Source organism: Odocoileus virginianus, chromosome 28 (genome assembly GCF_023699985.2).
Source record: "Odocoileus virginianus isolate 20LAN1187 ecotype Illinois chromosome 28, Ovbor_1.2, whole genome shotgun sequence".
NCBI lineage: Eukaryota > Metazoa > Chordata > Mammalia > Artiodactyla > Cervidae > Odocoileus > Odocoileus virginianus.
In genome coordinates, this window is record NC_069701.1 from 9,848,886 (window position 1) to 9,873,623 (window position 24,738).

General features: G+C 38.2%; 1 protein-coding gene and 1 pseudogene across 26 annotated transcripts in view; one reads left to right on the forward strand and one right to left on the reverse strand.

Moving 5' to 3' along the window:
* The window catches only part of DLG2 (discs large MAGUK scaffold protein 2), a 2,233,668-nt gene that overhangs the window by 1,396,083 nt on the left and 812,847 nt on the right, over positions 1 to 24,738 (forward strand). The window lies entirely within an intron of this gene.
* On the reverse strand, positions 2,857 to 3,028 carry LOC139031934 (U2 spliceosomal RNA; annotated as a pseudogene).

A 24,738-nucleotide genomic window follows, 5' to 3' on the forward strand; every position in this document is an offset into this window, starting at 1 on the left:
AAGATTTAAGGAGCAAATGGAAATGAACAATACAATTAATAAAATGAAAAGTACATAGAAGGAATCAACAGCAGAATAAATGAAGCAGGGGGAACTAAAAACTGAGCTGGAAGATAGATTGGTGGAAGTCACTGCTGTGGAACAGAAAAAAGAAAAAGCCTGTATAAATGTCCAGTTCAGACTTAGGACACATACAGACTGAAAGTGAGTAATGGAAGAAGATATCCCATGAAAATGGGAATCAGAAGAAAACTGGAGTAACAATACTTATATCAGACAAAATAGGCTTTGAAATAAAGACTGTTACAAGAGACAAAGAAGGAGACTACATAAGGATCAAGAGATCAACCCAACAGGAAAATATAATAATTGTAATTATATGTGCACCCAATATAGGAGCACCTCATTATATAAGACAATGCTAACAATCATAAAAAGAGAAGTCAACAGCAACATAATAATAGTGAGATACCTTGACATTCCACTCTCATCAACAGATTATTCAGACAGAAAAGCAGTAAGGAAACATAGGCATTAAATGATGCACTCGACCTGATGGACTTAATTGACATTTATAGGACATGCCAGAAGCAGAAGAATACGCATTCTTTCCAAGTGCACATGGAACAGTCTCCAGGATAAGTCACATGCTGGGCCACAAAGTAAACCTCAGTAGAGTTAAGCAAATTGAGATCATATCAAGCATTTTTTCTGACCACATTGCAGTGATATTAGAAATCAACTAAAAGAAGAAAATATGTACAAAATATAAATCCACAAAAGCTAAACAGTATGGTACTAAGCAACAAACAAATCACTGAAGAAATGAGAGGACATAAAACACCTGATCATTGTGAAAACATGATCCAAAACCTATGGGACACAGCAAAAGCAATTCAAAGGGGAAAGTTTATAGCAAGATGGTGGGGTAGAAGGGATATTTCAATATATACATAGCAAGAATATTTCAATATAGCAATACAGTATTATCTCAGGAAACAAGAAAAATCTCAAACAACCTAATCTTACACTTAAAACAACTAGAGAAAGAAGAACAAATGAAACTCAAAGTTAGTAGAAGGATAGAAATCATAAAGATCAGAGCATAAATAAATGAAATAGAGACAGAAACAATAGGGAAAAAAATCAGTGAAACTAAAAGCTGGTTCTATGAAAAGATAAACAAAATTGACAAAACCGGAATCTTCAAGGAAAATAGGGAATGAACCCAAATCAATGAAATTGAAAATGAAAAAGGAGAGGTTACAGTGAACACCACAGAAATGCAAAGCATCATAAGAAACTACAACAAGCAACTATATGCCAATAAAATGGAAAACATAATAAAAATGGACAAATACTTAGAAAGGTACAGTCTTCCAAGACTGAAACAGGATTAAATAAAAAATATGAACAAACCACTCACAAGTACTGATGTTGAAACTGTGATTTAAAAATTCCAACAACAGAAGTCCAGAACTAAACGGCTTCCCAGGGGAAGGTATCAAACATTTAACAAAGAATTAACACCTATCCTTATGAAACTATTTCAAAAAAATTACAGAGGAAGGAAAACTACCAGACTCATTCTATGAAGTCACCATTACCCTGATAGCAAAATCAGACAAAGATACCACAAAAACAAGAAAAATAGAACCCAGTACCATGGATGAACACAGGCACAAAAATCTTCAACAAATACTAACAAATCGAATCCAACAACACATTAAGAACATCATACAACATGATCAAGTGGGATTATCCCAGGGATGCAAGGATATTTCAACATCCACAAATTAGTGATATAACACATCAACAAACTGAATAATAAAAGCTATATAACCATCTCAGTAGATACAAAGAAAGCTTTTGACAAAATTCAGCACTCATTTATAGTTAAAAAAAAAAAAAAAGACTCTCCAGAAAGCGGGCATAGAGGTAACCTACCTCAACATAACACAGGCCATATATGGCACATCCTCAGCAAACATCATACTCAACAGTGAAAAGCTAAAATCATTTTCTCTGAGGTTAAGAACAAGAAAAGGCATTCCACTCTCACAATTTTTTTTAACATAGTTTTGGAAATCCTAGCTATGACAATCAGAGAAAGGAAAAAAAAAAAGAGGGAATCCAAATTGGAAAGGAAGAAGTAAAACTGTCACTGTTTGCAGATGACATGATAACTATACCTAGAAAGTCCTAAAGATGCTACCAGACAAATACTAGAGTTCGTCAATGAATTCAGGGAAGTTACAGGATACAAAATTAACACACAGAAATGTCTTGCATTCATATACACTAACAATGAAAGATCAGAAAGAAAAATTAAGTAAATAATCTTATTTATAAACACATCAAAAAGCATAACTAGAAATAAACGTACCTAAGAAGGCAAATGTGGGCTTCACTGGTGACTCAGTGGTAAAGAAACTGCCTGCCAATGTTGGAGATAGAGGTTCAATCCCTGGATTGGGAAAATCTCCTGAAGAAGAAAATGGCAACCCTGTCCAGTATTCTTGCCTGGGAGATCCCATGGACAGAGGAGCCCAGTGGGCTACGGCCCATGGGGTCACCAAAGAATCAGACACAACTTAGCAACTAAACAACATCATCAGCAAAGGAGGCAAAAGACCTCTACTCTGAAAACTGTAAGACACGATGAAAGAAATCAAAGATGACACAAACAGATGGAAAGATACATCATGTTCTTGGATTGGAAGAATCAATGTTGTCAAAATAACTATACCACCCAAGGCAATTGACAGATTAAATGCAATCCTTATTGAATAACCAATGGCATTTTACTAGAACAAAAAATTTTTTTGAATTTCTGTAGAAATACAAAACACCCTGAAAAGTCATAACAATCCTGAGGAAGAAAAGCAGTGCTGGAGGAATCAAGCTCCCTGACTTCAGGCTATCCTTCAAAGCTACAGTAATCAAAAAAGCATTGTACTTGCACAAAAACAGAAATATAGGTCAATGGATCCTACACTTGATCTTAGCCAAAAGGCCGAGAAGCGATAAAATATAGGTCAATGGAACAGATATAAACCCACACACCTGTGGTCAATTAATCTATGACAGAGATGGCAGGAGTGTACAGGGGAGATGGTTTCTTCAGTAAGTGGTGCTGGGAATACTGGAAAGCTACATGTAAAAAAATGAAATTAGAACATTCTCTAACACCATAGACAAAAACAAACTCAAAATAGACTAAAGACCTACATGTACTATTGGATACTATGAAACTCTTAAAGGAAAACATAGGCAGAACACTCTGATATCAATCACAGCAAGATCTTTTTCAACCTGTATCCTAAAGTATGTAAACAAACAGGATCTAGTTAAACTTAAAAGCTTTTGCATAGCACAGGAGACAATGAAGCAACAAAAAAGGCATTAATCTCCAAAATATACAAACTGCTCATGCAACTCAGTATCAGAAAAACAAACAACCTAATCAAAAAATGAGCAGAAGATCTAAATAGACTTTTCTCCAAAGGAGACATATAGATGGCTGAAAGGCTCCTGAAAAAATACTCAACGTCACTAATGGAGAAATGTAAACTAAAACTACAATGAGGTATCACCCCACACCACTCAGAATGGCTTTCATCAAAAAGCCTATAAATAATAAATGCTGGAGAGCATGAGGAGAAAGGGGATCTCTCTTACACTGTTGGTGGGAATGTAAATTGGCACGATCACTACAGAGAAATGTATGGAGATTCCTTACAAAACTAAAAATAGAGGTACCATATGATCCAGTCTTCCCACTCACGGGCGTGTATCTGGAGAAACCACGATTCAGGAAGATACATGCTCCCCAGTGTTCACTGCAGCACTATTTACAATAGCCAAGACATGAAAGCACAGTAAATCCACCAACAGTTGAATGGATAAAGATCTTACCCATTATATATATGTGTTTTGCACATACATACATATACATACATACATACATAAAAATTTACCCATAAATATATTTATTGACTATGCCAAGCCTTTGACTGTGTGGATCACAATAAACTGGAAAATTCTGAAAGAGATGGGAATACCAGACCCCCTGACCTGCCTCTTGAGAAATCTATATGCAGGTCAGGAAGCCACAGTTAGAACTGGACATGAAACAACAGAATGGTTCCAAATAGGAAAAGGAGTGCATCAAGGCTGTATATTGTCACCCTGCTTATTTAACTTATATGCAGAGTACATCATGAGAAATGCCGGGCTGGATGAAGCACAAGCTGGAATCAAGATTGCCGGGAGAAATATCAATAACCTCAGATATGCAGACGAAACCACCCTTATGGCAGAAAGTGAAGAACTAAAGAGCCTCTTGAAGGGGAGAGTGAAAATGTTGGCTTAAAGCTCAACATTCAGTAAACTAAGATCATGGCATCCAGTCCAGTTCACTTCATGGCAAACAGATGGGGAAACAGTGGAAACAGTGGCTGACTTTATTTTGGGGGGCTCCAGAATCACTGCAGATGGTTACTACAGCCATGAAATTAAAAGATGCTAACTCCTTGGAATGCAAGTTATGACCAACCTAGACAGCATATTAAAAAACAGACGTTACTTTGCCAACAAAGGTCCGTCTAGTCAAGGCTATGGTTTTTCCAGTAGTCATATATGGATGTGGGAGTTGGACTATAAAAAAAAGTTGAGCACCAAAGAATTGATGCTTTTGAACTGTGGTGTTGGAGAAGATTGTTCAGAGTCCCTTGGACTGCAAGGAGATCCAACCAGTCCATCCTAAAGGAGATCAGTCCTGGGTGTTCATTGGAAGGACTGATGCTGAAGCTGAAACTCCAATACTTTGGCCACCTCATGCAAAGAGTTGACTCATTGGAAAAGACCCTGATGCTGGGAAATATTGAAGGCAAGAGGAAAAGGGGATGACATAGGATGAGATTGTTGGATGGTATCACCGACTCGATGGACATGAGTTTGGGTAAACTCCGGGAGTTGGTAATGGACAGGGAGGCCTGGTGTGCTGCAGTCCTTGGGGTCTCAAAGAGTCAGACATGAATGAGCAACTGAACTGAACTGATATATGTATATATATTTAATGAATTATACATGTATATTAGAATATATAATAGAATATAACTCAGCCATATTATAGAATAAAATGGTGCCATTTGCAGAAACATGATTTGACCCAGAGATTATCATACTAAGTATTTACTAAGTGAAGTAAACCAGAGAAAGACAAATATCGTATAGTAGCATTTATATGTGAACTCTATCAAGATGATACAAATGAATTGATTTACAAAACAGAAACAAATTCACAGAGCTTGAAAACAAACTTATGGTTATAATGGGAAATATTGGGGGATGGATACATTAGGAGTTTAGGATTAACCTGTACACACTACTATATATAAAATAATCAAGAAGGATCTGCTGTATAGCACAGGGAACTGGACTCAATATTCTGTAATAACCTAAATGGGAAAAGAATCTGAAAATATATATATATGTGTAACTGAACCACTTTGTTACACACCTGAAACTAACATGACCTTGTACCCTGATATAAAATAAAAATTAAAAGAAGATACAAAAAAATGGAGAGCCCTGACCTATGTTGATAAAATTAGATGCCAGTACTTAACACTACTTATTATTTTGAAGAGAAAAAAGCAGCAACCACCGGGTGGCCTGTGTCATAAATAATCAAGAAGTTTAAAACACCTGGTCTGTCTAACCATTCTGATTCTGGTAAGTCTTTCTGATAGAAATTGTTAGATGAGTGAGCTCATTATAGGTAATAAAGTGCGCTTGCCCCCCATTAACTTGGTAAAAATACACAGCCACAGCTAACAAAGCTGACCTTGCAAGGTACAGGCCCCTCGGTTCAGACACAACCATGTTAAGGAAGTGCCCCTTCAAGAGTTGTTCTTCTGACACATGTCACCATTTATGAGTTGTAATTCAGTTAATGAAAGAGACATAGCCTGTAGTTAAGTATTTTGGCCTAAGGGCCCCAAGCAAAACTGAGAAAAGAAATTTGTAGACCAGATTACTGCTGGTCTGGGGTTGACCTTTAGGCAGGTCATTGTAGTAACCTGGGGCTTAATGTAATTAAGTGAAGTGAAGTCGCTCAGTCGTGTCCGACTCTTTGCGACCCCATGGACCCCACCAGGCTCCTCCATCCATGGAACTTTCCAGGCAAGAATACTGGAGTGAGTTGCCATTTCCTTCTCCAGGGTTAATGTAATTAGAAACAGTCAAATATCTAAGCTTTTCCTAAGACCTCCAGAAGCTTCCCATCTCACTGACAACCCATCTCGCCAAGCTTTCCCCCTTTATCTTAATGCCTGTTGCTCTTACTTTAAGAAATATATTGGTCAAAAGTTTAATTCAAGTGTATTTGATGGCAGCTCAGTTTAATAAATGTCTGCTTTGATGGGGAAGTGATCTGGCTCCTCTAAAATGGAGCCTTATGTTGACATGGCCAAGAGCATAGATTTGTCTTTCAACAGAATTGGCTCTTGAATTTGGTTATTAACACTGCCTCTTCACTAGCTTTGTGAACTTGAGGAAGTTACTTAAACTCTCAGAGCCTAGGTATTCTATCTTCTAAAATGGGGAAAATTGGAAATAATTTCACAGCACTGGTAAGAGAATTATCTGAGCAATTTCATAGATGGTGTAATAAATAGGAAGAAAAATAAACACTAATACTTTTTGAACCATATACTGGGGACAGTTTAATTTTTTATATGTTAATTTATGCAATCTCATAATATTGTCAAATGTATTGTCATCTCTACTTTACAGGTGAGGAATCTTAGGCCAAAGAGGTTTTTAACTTGTCCAAGGTCACACAGCGTGCAGTAAGAAAATTGTGTTATGCTCCCTGCCTCTCAGTAGTTGTAATAAAATTTAATTTGCTGAGTTACTCACTTAAGAGACTGAGAAAGAGACAAAAGCAGTGAAGGTCAAACAGAGCGTAGTTTTATACCTCATTAATAAAAGGTCAAAGAGCTACAAAGAGAGGAAAATTGTTCCACAGTGTGGTAAACAGGAAATTTGAAAATATATGAAATATGTGTTGGAAAGTTAAAACAAGCTTGAAAGAGACCCTAGAAGTAGTACTAGTGATGTCATTGTGTATAATAAATAATAAGTAAGAATTGAGAATGAATGATTTGGGACAGATTGGGTGAGAATCCTGAACAAGCTTGTATGCATTGTATTTTATTTAATTCTCAAAACATACATGAAGGAAGCAATATTTTTTAAACCTCATGAAACAGATGCTTTGAAGTCATGAAGTTCTCATGACTCGTGTCATTAGTAAAAGGCAATTGGATTTGAACTCAGGTCTTCTGCCTTTTCCCTCCTAGTTGGTTGTGTCATTTGGGGCAAGTTTTTATAGGCACTGCTGGAGCCCACACTCCTTGTCATCTGTCAGATGAGGGAGCTTATCTATGTGATGGCTTTAGTCCCTTCATATTTTAATTTTTGTTTGTGATCTCAGCATTCCACACTGCACTTAGGTGCTGTGATATGGTCATATAACAAAAATTTTTGAGTGCCTCCTATATGTGAGGGATACTTGAATTCCATCATTAGGATCAAACAAATTTTCAATGTCTTGGAACTTATAGTCTAATTGAAGTATGCAATAAACAAAGAGGAAGTTATAATAGTGCTGTGAAGAAAATAAACTGAAGTGATGTAAGAGTGGAATTGGAGAGGGCAGTGGCTTCTTTAGAAAGGGAATTTGGAGAAGACTTCCTGGAGGATATGCCATTTAAATTGCAATTGAAATACAGAAAAACATACAACTATATTTTCAGTATTTCGGTTTTTCTTTTCTTTTTTCTTTCTCTGCCTAGTCCCCAAAGTCTGACTTTCATTTTCATTTTTTATTTCTCTTGCTTAATCCTTCAGTCCCTGTCTTGGGCAATAACATCACCTTTAACTGAACTGACCAAGCTATTTTACATTTCCAGAGGTCAATCCTAACTTCCTTTTGCTTCATAATCCTGCCCTTATGTGGTTACTAATTCTTGCATACAATGTTTGCTTAATAGTTTGTTTCTGTTGTGTATTCTTCATTGTTAAGGCCCTTAGTCCGGGCATCTTTACTCTCTCAGATTCCTGCAGTTGACTCCGAACTTGGCTGTTTCTTGCTTTTCCTTCCAAGTCCATGTAGCTCTCTGAGTTATTATGAAATAATAATAATTTAACTATCATTTAACTATCATTTAACTATCCAAAAACCTTTCATGGCCCTTAATTGCCTCATAAAATCTAAACATTTTAGTATGATATTTAAGGCTTTTTACTAGTGCCTGTCTTCCCTTCCCAGTTCTTCCTACCTTCTTTCCCACAATATAATCTGTGTTCCCACAGATTATATTACACAGAAGTTCTCTTGGTTTCTTGGACGCACTGTATTCTTGATGATTTTCATGCACATGTTGGTCCTTCTTTGATGCCCTTTCTCCTAGTAATCTCCTTCCTTTCCTTCAGTAACCACTTTACATCTTTAATGAAACCCTTTCATATTTCTGTATGTGTAATGCTGAGAATTAGAATAAGTGGCATACAAATCCCAAAATAAGAGCAGAGAAGAGAACCTCTCACATAAATGAAATTGGAATCTAGACAACTCATAATTAACATGGGTTTAAGGTACCTGGAGTCATTCTATCTTAACCTTTTCTAGAATTTTAGCACAAGAATCCCTGTTTCTTGATCACCTCATGGCTCAAATGGCTGCTGTAGTTCCAACCATTACATCATATTTCAGGCAACAGCAAGGAACATTAAGAAGAATGTTCTCCCTATTTTTAAGGACACTTCCAGAAGTTACACACAAGAGTCCATTCATTCATTGACTAAAAATAGTCATGGACTATACCTAGCTGAAAGAAGCTAGGATATTTAATTTTTTTATTGTGGTGACAGTTTATAAGGAGAAGAGAATAGATATTCACAAGCAGCATGCTCTTGCAGTCATTCTGTATATTAGTGTTCCTTATGAGGAGACTTTTTTCTTTTAGTGTTTAAGTTATCCTTCCATCATAGCTCATACTTGTTATAGAACAGAAGACACCTTGTTGCCTGTGGTATGGACCTTGCCTTTGTCTCTACTATTGACTTCTAGGACGGTTCATGCTCCTTAGTACCCATTCTATATGGTTTCCCTAGTGGCTCAGTGGTAAAGGTTCCACCTGCCAAACAGAAGATGTAGGTTCAATCCCTGGGTCGGGAAGATGCCCTGGAGAAGGACATGGCAACCCACTCCAGTATTCTTGCTTGGGAAATCCGATGAACAGAGGAGCCTGGCAGGCTATAGTCCAAGGGGTCACAAGAGTTAGACACAACTTAGGGACTTAACAAAAACACTCATTCTGTCTAAGGTTTCTGTTTGTCTATTTCACACTTTTGTAAAGTTGCATGAGTTCTTCCTTTGACTGAAGGTTTCTATCCCACTCATACCTCTAGTCTTTGAACATTCTCCTTGTTTATCCCCTACCCATCTGGGGTTGATCATCTTTTCAATTATTTGTTCACATACTCTGCTCCCAACTAGACCACGAACTCCTTGAACGTACAGACTATGGCTTATTTGTTTCTAAATCCTTAGCACCTAGATTGGTGGAAGAAATGGCAAACCACCCCAGTATTCTTGCCTGGAGAATCTCCATGGACAGAGGAGCCTGGGAAGCCATAGTCCATAGGGTCACAAAGAGTCAGACACAACTGAAGCAACTTAACATTAGCACCTACAACAATGATCAGAAAAAAAAAAAATCACACTCAATTTATTCTTGATAAGTAAGTGAAATGTGCAATGGAGGTATATATTCAGCAATTTATTTCATATTTTTGCAAACATTTGTTTATTAATAGTATGTCTAATATCAAGCAGCAAGCTATGCTGAGATATAGCCGTGTGTAAGATAATGATTGTCTCTCAAGGAGCTTAAATTCATGATGAGGGAGATAGGCCATAAACAAATAGAATAATTCTAGTTGTAAAAAGAGATTAATACAAAGAGGAAAAAAGCAATCTGTTTATAATGCTGTGGGGCTACTAGCATGACACATTTCAGTTATTTGTAAATATTTCAGTTATTTGTGTCACATTCTTCATGAAAAAAGTAGATTAAGAAGTTTATGTTATATCATGACAAGTTCATGCCTCTGAGTATGGTTACCACCAAGAGAATTGTTAATTAGCTGCTTTTTTGAGTTCATTGACTTGAAAAATTATAACATGCCAAGCTTCGGATATGGAGATTAATGTGATTGCTGACATTAATGGCTTAAAATAAATTATTGTGGTGAATTAAACTCAATTAAAATTTGTGGGATGTTCATCTCTGTTGACTGGCTAAATGTTTCTAATGAGAAATCCTTACTTATTCATAAATTACATTTATTGAGTGCTTGCTCGGTACTGGGTGCTGTTTTAAATGCTTTACCTTCATTAATTAATTTAGCCCTCACATCAGGCATTTTAGTTAGATACTGATCTTATCCTCCTCTTACAGATTAAGAAAAAAAAAGACTGCAAGATAGGTTAACTGATTTGGCCAAGGTCAGGTAGCTGGTGAGAGAACAAGCCACAACCCGAACCCGAGCAGGCTCTGTGCTCTGCACCCTTGCTGCTCAAAAGGGGAAACCTCAGACCAGCAGCCGCAGCTTATTGGCGCTGCTGTGAAAATGCAGACTCAGGCCCACCCTGGAACTGCTGAGCTTGAATCTGCATTTTTTAATATGACCCTCAGATAACCCAAATGCATTTCACGATTGGAGAATCCAGGCTGTAAGCCATTATTCTACACTACTTTTGTTGCTGTCGTCTAGTCTAAGTTGTGACTCTTTGCAACACCATGGTCTGTAGCCCACCAGGCTCCTCAAGGATTTCCCAGGCAAGAATACTGGAGTGGGTTGTCACGTCCTCCTCCAGGGGATCTTTCCGACCCAGGGATTGAACCTGCGTCTCTTGCACCAGCAGGTAGGTTCTTTACTGTGGAGCCACCAGTTCCACCGGGCATGTGTGCCCAGTAACTCAGTTCAGCCTTCCTGACCCTTCCTCTAAAGCTCCAGGTGTTTGTTAGCTATTGATTTCTGGGCCATATACTTTGTATCTTCTTATAGCCCCAGCAAAGTAACATTGGAAATGCTCCAAGCCACTTAAGAGATCCCTCAGAGACTATGCACTTTCCATCTCTTACATTCTATATGTAGTGCTCCACCCACTCTGGACAACTGGCTGCTTGTTGAGATTTAATTAAAGTATTTGTCAAATACTGACACCATTAACCCCTGTTTTGTGAAACACTTGGGTCACATGGATTAACAGCAATGTGGTATCAGCTTTTCATTTAAAGTGGTTATACTATTATATTGGAAAAATTTGGAAGCAGGAGGTTAAATGTCACAGCAAAAAGAACATTTTAAATCCTCCATTGATTTTCTTTCTCTGTGTTTGCTCTTTTTTATTACAGGGATACCTGCCAGCATCATTTTCTTCCTTCTCTGGTTTATAACTTTTCGATTAAAAAGTAATTTGAAAGACAGTGTAGCTAGAGAGTTTTATCTCTACCTTTCTCATAGCACTTTATCATTTTGTCTCACAGTTACTTGAGTGCATATGATGGTATAATTACAGTCTCCAACTTTTTTAGGGGGTATGTGAGAAACCTGGAACTGTGGCAAATGGTTCTTTTTTTTAAGTAATTCATATGATCTTCACCACAACATTGTCTTGGAAATGTGACTCTGATCCTCATTTAACACATGAGGAAACTAAGGCTGAGAGTTTTAAAGTGTACCCAAAGCTCACAACTTGTAAATGTTGGAACTGAGCTTAAACTCAGGGAATGTTACTTGAGAGTCCACATGCTTGACCAGTGTTCGACACCAACGAGCTGTTATGAACAGCAAGTGTACAAATAGGCAGAAACCCTAGTAGGATTTACACACTTTTTTTGCTAGATTCTAAAAGATGATTATTATCTTACTTGTGTTTCTAAATAATAATTGTGGTCTCACGAAATTATATTTTTAAATGGTAAATGTTTTAAACACCTTATCTTCAAACAACCCCCTTTTCTTTCATACATATTGGATCAGTCTGTGTAGCATTGAATTAGAATCACATGGGTATCAACGTTGATGATCACTTAGCCAAAATTCAAAGAACCACTTGGACTTCTTTTCCCCTAAATGGGCTGGCATGGACCACATGTAAATTTTCAGTACATTTTTAAGATTAAAACTGATTAAAATCTGATTGCCAGTTGATAATAACTAACAGAGCAGTTGCCAAGAAGCATCAATTGTGTAAGTGCCAATAAGGTTTAATATAAATGTATCAAGGGCTCATGTGCCAAAAACAATTAGTCTCTAAATCACTTTGAATCATAATAAGTTTATGATCAATGCAATTAAAAGAGGCATGATTGGATCTGATTAAAAGGCAATAGAAGAATTCTGGAAAATGTTACTAATTAGTCAAGATCTTTTCTGTGAGTTGGTTCTTCGTATCAGGTGGCCAAAGTATTGGAGCTTCAGCTTTAGCATCAGTCCTTCCAATGAATACTCAGGGTTGATTTCCTCTACGATTGGCTGGTTTGATCTCCTTGCTGTCCAAGGGACTCTCAAGGGTCTTGAGCACCACAGTTTGAAAGCATCAATTCTTTGGCTCTCAGTCTTTTTTATGGTCCAGCTCTCACATCCATATATGACTACTGGAAAAACCATAGCTTTGATTATATGGACCTCTGTTGGCAAAGTGCTATCTCAGTTTTTTAATATGCTGTCTAGGCTTGTCATAGCTTTCCTTCCAAGGAGCAAGAGTCTTTTAGTTTTGTGGCTGCAGTCACCATTAGCAGTGATTTTGGAGCCCAAAGAAAGAAAATATGTCTCTGCTTCCAAATTTCCCCCATCTGTTTGCCATGAAGTGATGGGACCAGATGTCATGATCTTCGTTCTTTGGATGCTGAGTTTTAATTCAGCTTTTTCTCTCTCCTTTGTCACCCTCATCAAGAGACTCTTTAGTTCCTTTTTGCTTTCTGCCATTAGAGTAGTAGCTTCTACATATCTGAGGTTGTTGATGCTTCTGGCAAACTTGATTCCAGCTTGTGATTCATCCAGCCTGGCATTTCCTATGATGTACTCTCCCAAAAAAGATGTCCTTTTCATTAAAGGGGACTGGAATGTAAAAGTAGGAAGTCAAGAAATACCTGGAGTAACAGCAAATTTGGCCTTGGAGTACAGAATGAAACAGATTAAAGGCTAATAGAGTTTTGCCAAGGGAATGCACTGGTCAGCAAACACCCTCTTCCAACAACACAAGAGAAGACTCTACACATGGACATCACCAGATGGTCAATACCAAAATCAGATTGATTATATTCTTTGCAGACAAAATGGAGAGACTCTATACAGTCAGCAAAAAACAAGACTGGGAGCTGACTGTGGCTCAGATCATGAACTCCTTATTGCCAAATTCAGACTTAAATAGAAGAAAGTAGGGAAAACCACTAGACCATTCAGGTATGACCTAAATCAAATCCCTTACAATTATATAGTGAAGTGATAAATAGATTTAAGGGACTAGATCTGATAGACATAGTGCATGAAGAACTATGGAGAGTTTCGTGACACTGTACAGGAGGCAGGGATCAAGACCATCCCCAAGAAAAAGAAATGCAAAAAAGCAAAATGGTTGTCTGAGGAAGCCTTACAAATAGCTGTGAAAAGAGGAGAAGCTAAAGGCAAAGGTGAAAAGGAAAGATATACCCATTTGAATATGGAGTTCCAAAGAATAGCAAGGAGAGATAAGAAAGTCTTCCTCAGCGATCAATGCAAAGAAAGAGAAAAACAGTAGAATGGGAAAGAATAGAGAGCTCTTCAAGAAAATTAGAGGTACCAAGGGAACATTTCATGCAAATATGGAAGCAATAAAGGACAGAAATGGTGTGGACCTAACAGAAGCAGAAGATATTAAGAAGAGGTGGCAAGAATACACAGAAAACAAAGAAAGACATCACTAAGTTGTGTCCCACTCCTGTGTACTGTAGTCCACCAGGCTCCTCTGCCCATCTTATTTTCCACGCAAGAGTACTGGAGTGGGTTGTCATTTCCTTCTCCAGGGGATCTTCCCGACCCAGGAATTGAACCCATGTCTCCAGCATTGCAGGCAGGTTCTTTACCAACTAAATACACAGAAGAACTGTACCAAAAAGATCTTCATGACCCTGATAATCATGATGGTTTGATCACTCACCTAGAGCTGGACATCCTGAAATGTGAAGTCAAGTGGACCTTAGGAAGCATCACTATTAACAAAGCTAGTGGAGGTGATAGAATTCCACTTGAGCTATTCAAATCCTTTAAGATGATGTTGTGAAAGTGTTGCACTCAATATGCCAGCAAATTTGGAAAACTCAGCAGTGGCCACAGGACTGGAAAATAACGGTTTTCATTTCAATCCCAAAGAAAGCCAATGCTAAACAATGCTCAAACTACTGCACAATTGCACTCATCTCACATGCTAGTAAAGTAATGCTCAAAATTCTCCAAGCCAGGCTTGAATAGGACGTGAACCACAAACTTCCAGATGTTCAAGCTAGATTTAGAAAAGGCAGAGGAACCAGAGATCAAATTGCCAACATCCATTGAATCATTGAAAAAGTGAGAGAGTTCCAGAAAAACATCTACTTCTGCCTTATTGACTATGCCAAAGCCTTTGACTGTGTGAATCACAACAAACTGTGGAAAATTCTCAAGAGAAGGGCATACCAGACCACCTGACCTGCCTCCTGAGAAATCTGTATGCAGATCAAGAAGCAACAGTTAGAACTGGACATGGAACAACAGACTGGTTCCAAATTGGGAAAGGACTACATCAAGGCTGTATATTGTCACCCTGCTTATTTAACTTAGATGCAGAGTACATCATGAGAAACTCTGGACTGGATGAAGCAGCGGCTGGAATCAAGATTGCCAGGAGAAATATCAATAACGTCAAATATGCTGATGACACCACATTTATGGCAGAGAGCAAAGAAGAACTAAAAAGCTTCTTGATGAAAGTGAAAGAGGACAGTGAAAAAGTTGGCTTAAAACTCAACATTCAGAAAACTAAGATCATGGCATCTGGTCCCATCACTTCATGACAAACAGATGGGGAAACGATGAAACAGTGACAGACTTTATTTTTTTGGGCTCCAGAATCACTCCAGATGGTGATTGCATCCATGAAATTAAATAACACTTGCTTCTTGGAAGAAAAGTTATGACCAACCTAGACAGCTTATTAAAAAGCAGAGATATTACTTTGCCAGCAAAGGTTCATCTAGTCAAGGCTATGGCTTTTCCAGTAGTCATGTAGGGATGTGAGAGTTGGACTATAAAAAAGCTGAGCACCATCCAAAAGTCTACAAGCAATAAATGCTGGAGAGGGTGTGGAGAAAAGGGAACCCTCTTACACTGTTGGTGGGAATGCAAACTAGTACAGCCGCTATGGAGAACAGTGTGGAGATTTCTTAAAAAACTGGAAATAGAACTGCCATATGACCCAGCAATCCCATTTCTGGGCATACACACTGAGGAAACCAGATCTGAAAGAGACACGTGTACCCCAATGTTCATCGCAGCACTGTTTATCATAGCCAGGACATGGAAGCAACCTAGATGCCCATCAGCAGACAGATGGATAAGGAAGCTGTGGTACATATACACAATGGAATATTACTCAGCCATTAAAAAGAATTCATCTGAATCAGTTCTAATGAGATGGATGAAACTGGAGCCCATTATACAGAGTGAAGTAAGCCAGAAAGATAAAGACCAAAACAGTATACTAACACATATATATGGAATTTAGAAAGATGGTAATGATAACCCTATATGCAAAACAGAAAAAGAGACACAGATATACAGAACAGACTTTTGGACTCTGTGGGAGAAGGCAAGGGTGGGATGTTTTGAGAGAACAGCATCGAAACATGTATATTATCTAGGGTGAAACAGATCACCAGCCCAGGTTGGATGCATGAGACAAGTGCTCGGGCCTGGTGCACTGGGAAGACCCAGAGGAATCGGGTGGAGAGGGAGGTGGGAGGGGGGACCGGGATGGGGAATACATGTAAATCCTGACATGGCTGATTCATGTCAATGTATGGCAAAAACCACTACAATATTGTAAAGTAATTAGCCTCCAACTAATAAAAATAAATGGGAAAAAAAAATCTGAGCACCAAAGAATTGATGCTTTTGAACTGTGGTGTTGGAGAAGACTCTTGAGAGTCCCTTGAATAGCAAGGAAATCCAACTAGTTCATCCAAAAAAAAATCAGTCCTGAATATACATTGGAAGGACTGATGCTGAAGCTGAAACTCCAATACTTTGGCCACCTGATGCAAAGAGCTGACTCATGGGAAAAGACCCTGATGCTGGGAAAGACTGAAAGCAGGAGGATGGGACAACAGATGATAAGATGGTTGGATGGCATCCCCGACTCAATGGACATGAGTTTGAGTAAACTATGGGAGTTAGTGATGGACAGGAGGCCCAGCGTGCTGCAGTCCATGGGGTCACAAAGAGTCGGACACAACTGAGCGACTGAACTGAATTCTGCATAGAAGTTAAATAAGCAGGGTGATAATATAGAGCCTTGATGTATCCCGTTCCCAATTTTGAACCAGTCTATTTTCCCATATCTAGTTCTAACTCTTGCTTCTTGACCTACATTGAGGTTTCTCAGGAGACAGGTAACGTGGTTTGGTATTCCCATCTCTGTAAGAATTTTCCACAGTTTGTTGTGATCCCACACTGTCAAAGGCTTTAACGTAGTCAATGAAGCAGAAGTAGATTTTTTTTCTGGAATTCTCTTGCTTTTTTCTATGACCCATTGGATGGTGGCAATTTGATCTCTGGTTCCTCTGCCTTTTCTAAACCCAGCTTGTACATCTGGAAGTTTTTGGTTCATGTATGGGAAAAGCCCAATTTGAAAAATTTTGAACATTACCTTGCTAGTGAGTGAAATGAGTACAACTGTGTGGTAGTTTGTACATTCTTTGGCATTGTCTTTATTTGAGATTGGAGTGAAACCTGACCTTTTCCAATCCTGTGGCCACTGCTGAGTTTTCCAAATTTGCTGACATACTGTATGCAGCACTTTAACAGCATCATCTTTTAGTATTTGAATTAGTTCAGGTAGAATTCCATCACCTCCACTAGCTTTGTTCATAGTAGTGTTTCCTAAGGACCACTTGGCTTCCCAGAGCTTCCCTACTGGCTCAGAGATAAAGAATATGCCTGCAGTGCGGGAGCTGCAAAAGATGCAGGTTTGATCCCTGACTTGGGAAGGTCCCTGGAGGAGAGCATAGCAACTCACTCCAGTCTTCTTGCCTGGAGAATCCCATGGGCCGAGGAGCCTGGTGGGCTACGGTCCGTGGGGTCAGCATGAGTCGGATACAACAGAGGCTAGTTAGAGCGCGCATGCGCGCGCGCGCGCACACACACACACACACACACACACACACACACACACACACACACACTTGACATTACATTCCAGGATATCTGCCTCTAGGTGAGTGACCACACTGTCATGATCATCCGGGTCATGAAGGCCTTTTTGTATACTTCTTTTGTGTATTCTTATCACCTTTTCTTAATCTCTTCTGCTTCTGTTAAATCCTTCCCATTTCTGCCCTTTATTGAGCCCATCTTTGCATGAAATGTTCTCTTGGTTGGTATCTCCAATTTTCTTGTAGAGATCTCTAGCCTTTCCCATCTATTGCTTTCCTCTATTTCTTTGCATTGTTCACTTAAGAAGGCTTTCTTATCTCTCCTTGCTGTTCTCTGGAACTCCTCATTCAGATGGCATATCCTTCCTCTCTTCTTTGCCTTTTGCTTCTCTTCTTTTTTCCACTATTTGTAAGGCCTTCTCAGACAACCAGTTTGCCTTCTTGCATTTCTTTTTCTTTGTGGTATGAGAAGGTATAATTTGCTCATTCAACATACTTTTCGTAGTTATTTTTAAAATTTTTTATTGAAGTATAATTAATTTACAATGTTGTGTTAGTTTCTTATATTCAGCAAAATGACTCAGATACATATACATACATACATATATATATATACACACTCACACATATACATATATATATGAAACTTTTTTATGTTTTTTCCCATTATAGTTTACTGTTTACTCTAAGATGTTAAATATAGCTCACTGTTCTTTACAGTACATCTTTGTGGTTTATTTTATATGTAGTAGAGTGTATCTGCTAATCCCAAATTCTGATTTTGTCTACTCCCTTGTCCCTTTAGCAATAAGTTTACTTTCTGTATGCATGAGTCTGTTTGTTTTGTAAATAAGTTTCTTTGTATCATATTTTAGATTCCACATTTAAGTGATGTCATATGATACTTATCTTTCTCTTTTTTCACTTAGTATGATAATATCTAGGCCCATCCATGTTGTTTTAAATGGCATTATTTTATTTTTTTCTATAGCTGAGTAGTATTCCATTGTATATATGTACAATACCTTCTTTATCCTTTTATCAGCTGATGAACATTTGCATTTCTCCCATGTCTTGGTTATTGTAAATAGTGTTGCTATGAACATTTGAGTGCATGTATCTTTTGAATTAGAGTCTTCTTCAGCTATTTGCCCAGGAGTGGGTTTAGTGGATCATATGAAAACTCTTTTTAATTTCTTAAGGAACCCCTTACTGTTCTCAATAGTTGCTGCACCAATTTACATTCCCACGAACAGTTTATGAGCTCCCTTTTCTCCACACCCTTTCTAGCATTTATTATTTGTAGACTTTTGATGATGACCATTCTGACTGGTATGAACTGATACCTCATTGTAGTTTTAATTTGCATTTTTAAATAAATAGCATAATTCATATTTTATTATAAAATTATTATAATTTATTTTATATTATATATTATATATATTATATATATACTAATATTATAGTATATATTATATATAGTATATTATATTATATATAATATAATATATTAATATATATAAACTAATATATATAGTATATATTATATAGTATATATATAATATATATATTATAGTATATATATTATATATATACTATATAATAATTTATTATTTTAATAATAGCATTTTTTAATAAATAGCATAAATAAAGCTGAGCATCTTATAATGTGCTTGGTGGCTATCTGTGCCTTAGCTTCTGCCCTCAAGAGACTTACAGTTCAATAGAAGAAAACAAAATGATTGTGGACAAATTACTATAACTTGTTATAGGTGCAGTGACAGAGCAGATCAGTGGCTCAGTAGTGAGCATACATGAGCATGTTAATTCCTTTTGCAGTTTTCCATGATCTTCATGACCTTAACAAATCTCATTCAATGACCGGCTTGCTTTATATCCGTAACAGTTGGATATTTCTCTCCCTAGGCCTCATTCCCTGTGGTCACACAGAATTATTTTTGCAGTCATTCCATGATGTTGCCTAACCTGCATGTTTTTGCATTTTTTCTTCTGTGCCTGGAGTGTCTTTTCTTAATCTCCATCTGACAAAATTTGTTTCCTCTTTAGGGCAGAGCCTCCTGAAATGCCACCTCCTCTGTGAAGCCTCCCACCCCCACTTCTCCTGTTAATTGCACCTTCCTCTGTGTTCCAGTGAAGTTTAAACTTAACTCTGTTGCCCCACATGCCACGTTATATTTGATTATGCATCTGTAACTCCCGGAGGCAGAGATTCTGTCTTTACATCTGCCTCAAGATTTATCAGAGTGCCTGATGTGTATTGAGTTTGCAGGAAGTGTTTTTTGGTTTGGTTTGGCTTAGTTGAGTGTTTGATACATAAAAGTATGAAGTAAGTTGATTTAAGTCTTTCTTAAACCTACTTCTTTTTTGGTCCATGGTATGGATAGTCACTTTATGTATATTATGGTATGTGTGCTCTTGGAAGTAGAACTTCTAGTTGATTCTACACTGACCTGTTTGAGTTTTAAAATCTTGTTTGACTTGTGAGTCTGTGTTTGACCAGCCTTCACATTGTTAGGGATTTATCTGACATTTCCATTTCTGAATTAGAATGAAGGATATAAGGCTAGTCCTTTATGCATGAATTAACTTTCTTATACACTATGCCTGACTTCAGGGAGTGCTTGTTTAAGCTAGTGGATTGTTTACAAACACTTAGGGCATGCTAGCAGGCAGCTCTAAGAAGCTGAATTAGAGAACTTGTAATATGGTATTCTAAATGAATCAAAACCAATAGGTAAAAAACAAATACCATTCTTAGTAACTAATAGCACAAAAAATATTTCTGTTAGAAGCTTAAAAACATATCAGGATCCTAGTTAGAAGATTGCTTATAAGTTGAACAAAATTTTGAATAAAAATTGAGCAATAAATTGACCTTATGTTACTAGACTTGGACTTGCCTGGTGGCTCATAAGGTAAAGAATTATGGTATCATTTTGAAATGTATAGAAATACCAAATCACTACGTCGTGTAACAGGAGCTAACCTAGTGTTATAGGTCAATTATTGCTTCAAAATCAAAGGAAATACAAAACAAGCAAACTCAAAGAAAAAGAGATAAGGTTTGTGGTTACCAGTGACAGGGGTTGGTGGTAGGGGGAATTAGATAAATGCAGTCAAAAGGTATGAACTTCTGCTTATATGATAGATACATTCTAGGGATGTTATATATGAAAGTTTTGGGGTGTTTTTTTTGTTTGTTTGTTTTTATTTTTTTTTCCATTTATTTTTATTAGTTGGAGGCTAATTACTTTACATCATTACAGTAGTTTTTGTTATACATTGAAATGAATTAGCCATGGATTTACATGTATTCCCCATCCCAGTCCCCCCTCCCACCTCCCTCTCCACCCGATCCCTCTGGGTCTTCCCAGTGCACCAGGCCCAAGCACTTGTCTCATGTACCCAACCTGGGCAGCAAACGAATGGATGAGGAAGCTGTGGTACATATACACTATGGAATATTACTCAGCCATATATGAAAGTTTTTTAAAAAGTAAATCCTAAGACTTCTCATCACAAAAAAGGGTTTTACTATCTTTTTAATCTTGTATCTATGTGAAATGATAGCTACTCACTAAACACTGTGATGATTGCTTGATGATGTGCTGAAGTTGAATCATCTTGCCGTACACGGTAAACTTACCCAGTGCTGCATGTCAGTTATTGATGTGCTTAGTCTGTGAGTCGTGTCCGACTCTCTGCTACCGATGGACAGTAGCCCGCCAGGCTCCTCTGTCCATGGGGATTCTCCAGGCAAGAATACTGGAGGGGGTTGCCATGCCCTCCTCCAGGGGATCTTCGGATCTTCCCAACCCAGGGATCAAACCCAGGTCTCCCACCTTGCAGGCAGATTCTTTACTATCTGAGCCAGCAGGGAAGCCCAAGAATACTGGAGTGGGTAGCCTATCCCTTCTCCAGGGCATCTTCCTGACCCAGGAATCAAATCGGGATCTCCTGCATTGCAGGCAGATTCTTTACCAGCTGAGCGCCTGTGTCAGTTATATCTCAATAAAACTGGAAGAAAAACAAACAAACATAATTTGCAATATAAAAACTTGAGCAATAAAGTTGCTGTCTCTGGCTATACAGAGATAGCATTTAAGCTTACATATATAAATATATATTGGGGACATTTCCTCTAGGTAAAAGAGTTGTGATTTAAATGCTATGTTTAAATGCTGTGTTTAAATGTTATGTGATTTAAACGCTAAGTTTAAATGCTATGGGAAACATAAAGGTGAGAAATATAGAAACTTTATCCTCCAAGGAATCTACCCTGGGCAAAAGGACAAGGTATGAGGGGGTGTGAACCTCTGTGTTGCCACTGCTGTTTGTGTCCAAACACAGTGACACCGAGCTGGTGGGAAAAACAAACAAACAAAAAAGGAAAGAGAGAGCTGCCTTGAATCATATTCTAGTGGAATGATCAATAGTCGAATATGCTGGAGAAAGGCAAGGGGTGGGGTAAATTAGGAGTTTGGGAGTAACCAATGCACACTACTGTGTATAAAATAGATCACCAAGAAGGACCTAATGTGTAGCATAGGGAACTATATTTGACATTTTGTAATAACCTATAAGGGGAAAGAAAAAATATATAACTGAATCACTTTCCTATATATAAGAAACTTACAGAACATTACAAATAAACTATCCTTCAATAAGAAAACAGAATATGCTGCGTAAAAATGGACAGATCAATTTGGGATGATTGAAAACCCTGACACAAGTCCTTCCTGGTTCTGGGGAAAGAATTGGCATTTGCACATCTCCAGAGCAGGAGATGGAGGAACTGATACTAATTTCTCTGAACCTAGCTTTTTCAGTTGTCAGTGGTGTTCATGATTGGTGCCATACAGTGCCATGAGTATTTGTCATATGTATGTGTGTGTCTGTATCGAGAAATAATAGAATACATAAAGTCATACCATATGCTCTTAAAAGCTATCCATTTATTGTTAATAATTCATTTATTACAGAAATATTTATTAAGTACATTTACTATGTGAGAGACCTTATATAATGTACTTATACAGCAAAGAGGAGTGAAATACAGAGCCTGTGTCTTCAAGGAGAGCTCAGGCTTGCAGATGATAAAGATACGTAAATAGACAAATAAAACTTGATTTGATGACTGTTTAAGAAGTACAGTGGGAATCAAGCGAGGAAGTAATTAATACTATTGAGTTCAGGAGAGGCAAAACCTTTATAAATCTTTATTTTAAAATGGGCTTTATGTAAGATTTTTTAAAAAATCTTCATGTATAGAAAAGATTCCCCAAAGGAGATGAGGATTAAGGAAGGGCAATCCATGAGGAAAGGAAAATAATTTATAAAGACTCAGAAAAAGCATATCAAGTTCAGTAAACTGTTTCTAGTTTGGTATAGTAGGAATAAGGTCTGCAAGCTGAGAAGTGGGAGTCGGGGGGTGATGTAAAACAGAACCTGTGGATGTGAGTGTGGTTAAGAGCATTGGGTCCTCAGGCTGCTGCAGTCTGAATTCCTACTCTGTGGCTTGTATGACCTTGTGGGGCAGCTAAGCTAGCTTCTTCCTGTGATGAGGGTAATGATAGCAACTATCAGGGTTTGTTTGTGAACTGCATCAGGTAATATATGTAAGGCACTGAGAAAACGATCCAGAACATTATATAGAGTATATGTCATAGCTGTTACTATTTCATGATTTCCTCCAACCTATTCCTAGGAAATAATGTACACAGCCATTGATCCTTTATTTTGACTTTCCCTTGTTTTATTTTATGCAAGGATTCCCAACATAAATGTGAGGCAGACAGTGAAAGAGCAAATAGCCTCTTAAAAATTTAGGAGCTCTGTCGGGCTTGTTCACTGAGATAGCAGCAACCCAGGATGGGGTTTCCTGACTCTTGGCTGTTCCAACCTTCCTCTTAGCAATACCATTCTTCCTGGCTAAGTTCCTGCACTTAGGTACCTGGAAATGACTCCTGTTAACTTCCTCTAACCTAGGTTAGAGCTCTCTCTGGGATTTTTCATTGAAGTCTGTAACCTTTCTGTTGTAATAAAGCCAGCGATGTCTGGGCAGCAGTAGCGACAGGCATGCGGGAGGAGATGGAGAGGTGGTATTGCGTGGATGGGAAGCTTTCTGTCATCCATCCTTCACGTCTTCCTGCCAAGAACCTGGAGGCCTAGACCGTGACACTTGAGTAGAATAAAGGTGGGAAGAGACTACTCTTCCCTCACCGGGCCTGCTTTGCGGACTGATGTTAGAGTGTGTATCAAAGAGAGGGTGGTAGAGTGGAAAAGAGGATACGGTCTCTATGTCCATGTATGATAATGAAGATTGTTGTATTTTTTTCCAATTAATGTAGACCTGTGTGCCACCACAGCCTGGGGCAAGAACAAGAGGCTCTATGGTGGGCTGGTCCTGGTCCACCCATGCATAGCATGGCCCACTGAACACTGCACACAGGATAATTAAATGTGTGGATATCAGTTTATAGAAAAATACAGGGAAGTATCTTCAGAGAGGTTCAGTTCAGTTCAGTCACTCAGTCGTGTCTGACTCTTCGCACCCCCATGAACCGCAGCACGCCAGCCCTCCCTGTCCATCACCAACTCCCGGAGTTTACCCAAACCCATGTCTATCGAGTCAGTGATGCCATCCAGCCATCTCATCCTCTGTTGTCCCCTTCTCCTCCTGCCTTCAATCTTTCCCAGCATCAGGGTCTTTTCAAATGAGTCAACTCTTCACATGAGGTGGCCCAAGTATTGGAGTTTCAGTTTAAACATCAGTCCTTCCAATGTACACCCAGGACTGATGTCCTGTAGGATGGACTGGCTGGATATCCTTGCAGTCCAAGGGACTCTCAAGAGTCTTCTCCAGCACCACAGTTCAAAAGCATCAATTCTTCAGCGCTCAGCTTTCTTCACAGTCCAACTCTCACATTCATACATGACCACTGGAAAAACCATAGCCTTGACCAGATCACTTTGTTGGCAAAGTGATGTCTCTGCTTTTTAATATTCTATCTAAGTTGGTCATATCTTTACTTCCAAGGAGTAAGTGTCTTTTAATTTCATGGCTGTAATCACCATCTGCAGTCATTTTGGAGCCCCAGAAAATAAAGTCTGACACTGTTTCCACTGTTTCCCCATCTATTTCCCATGAAGTGATGGGACCGGATGCCATGACCTTAGTTTTCTG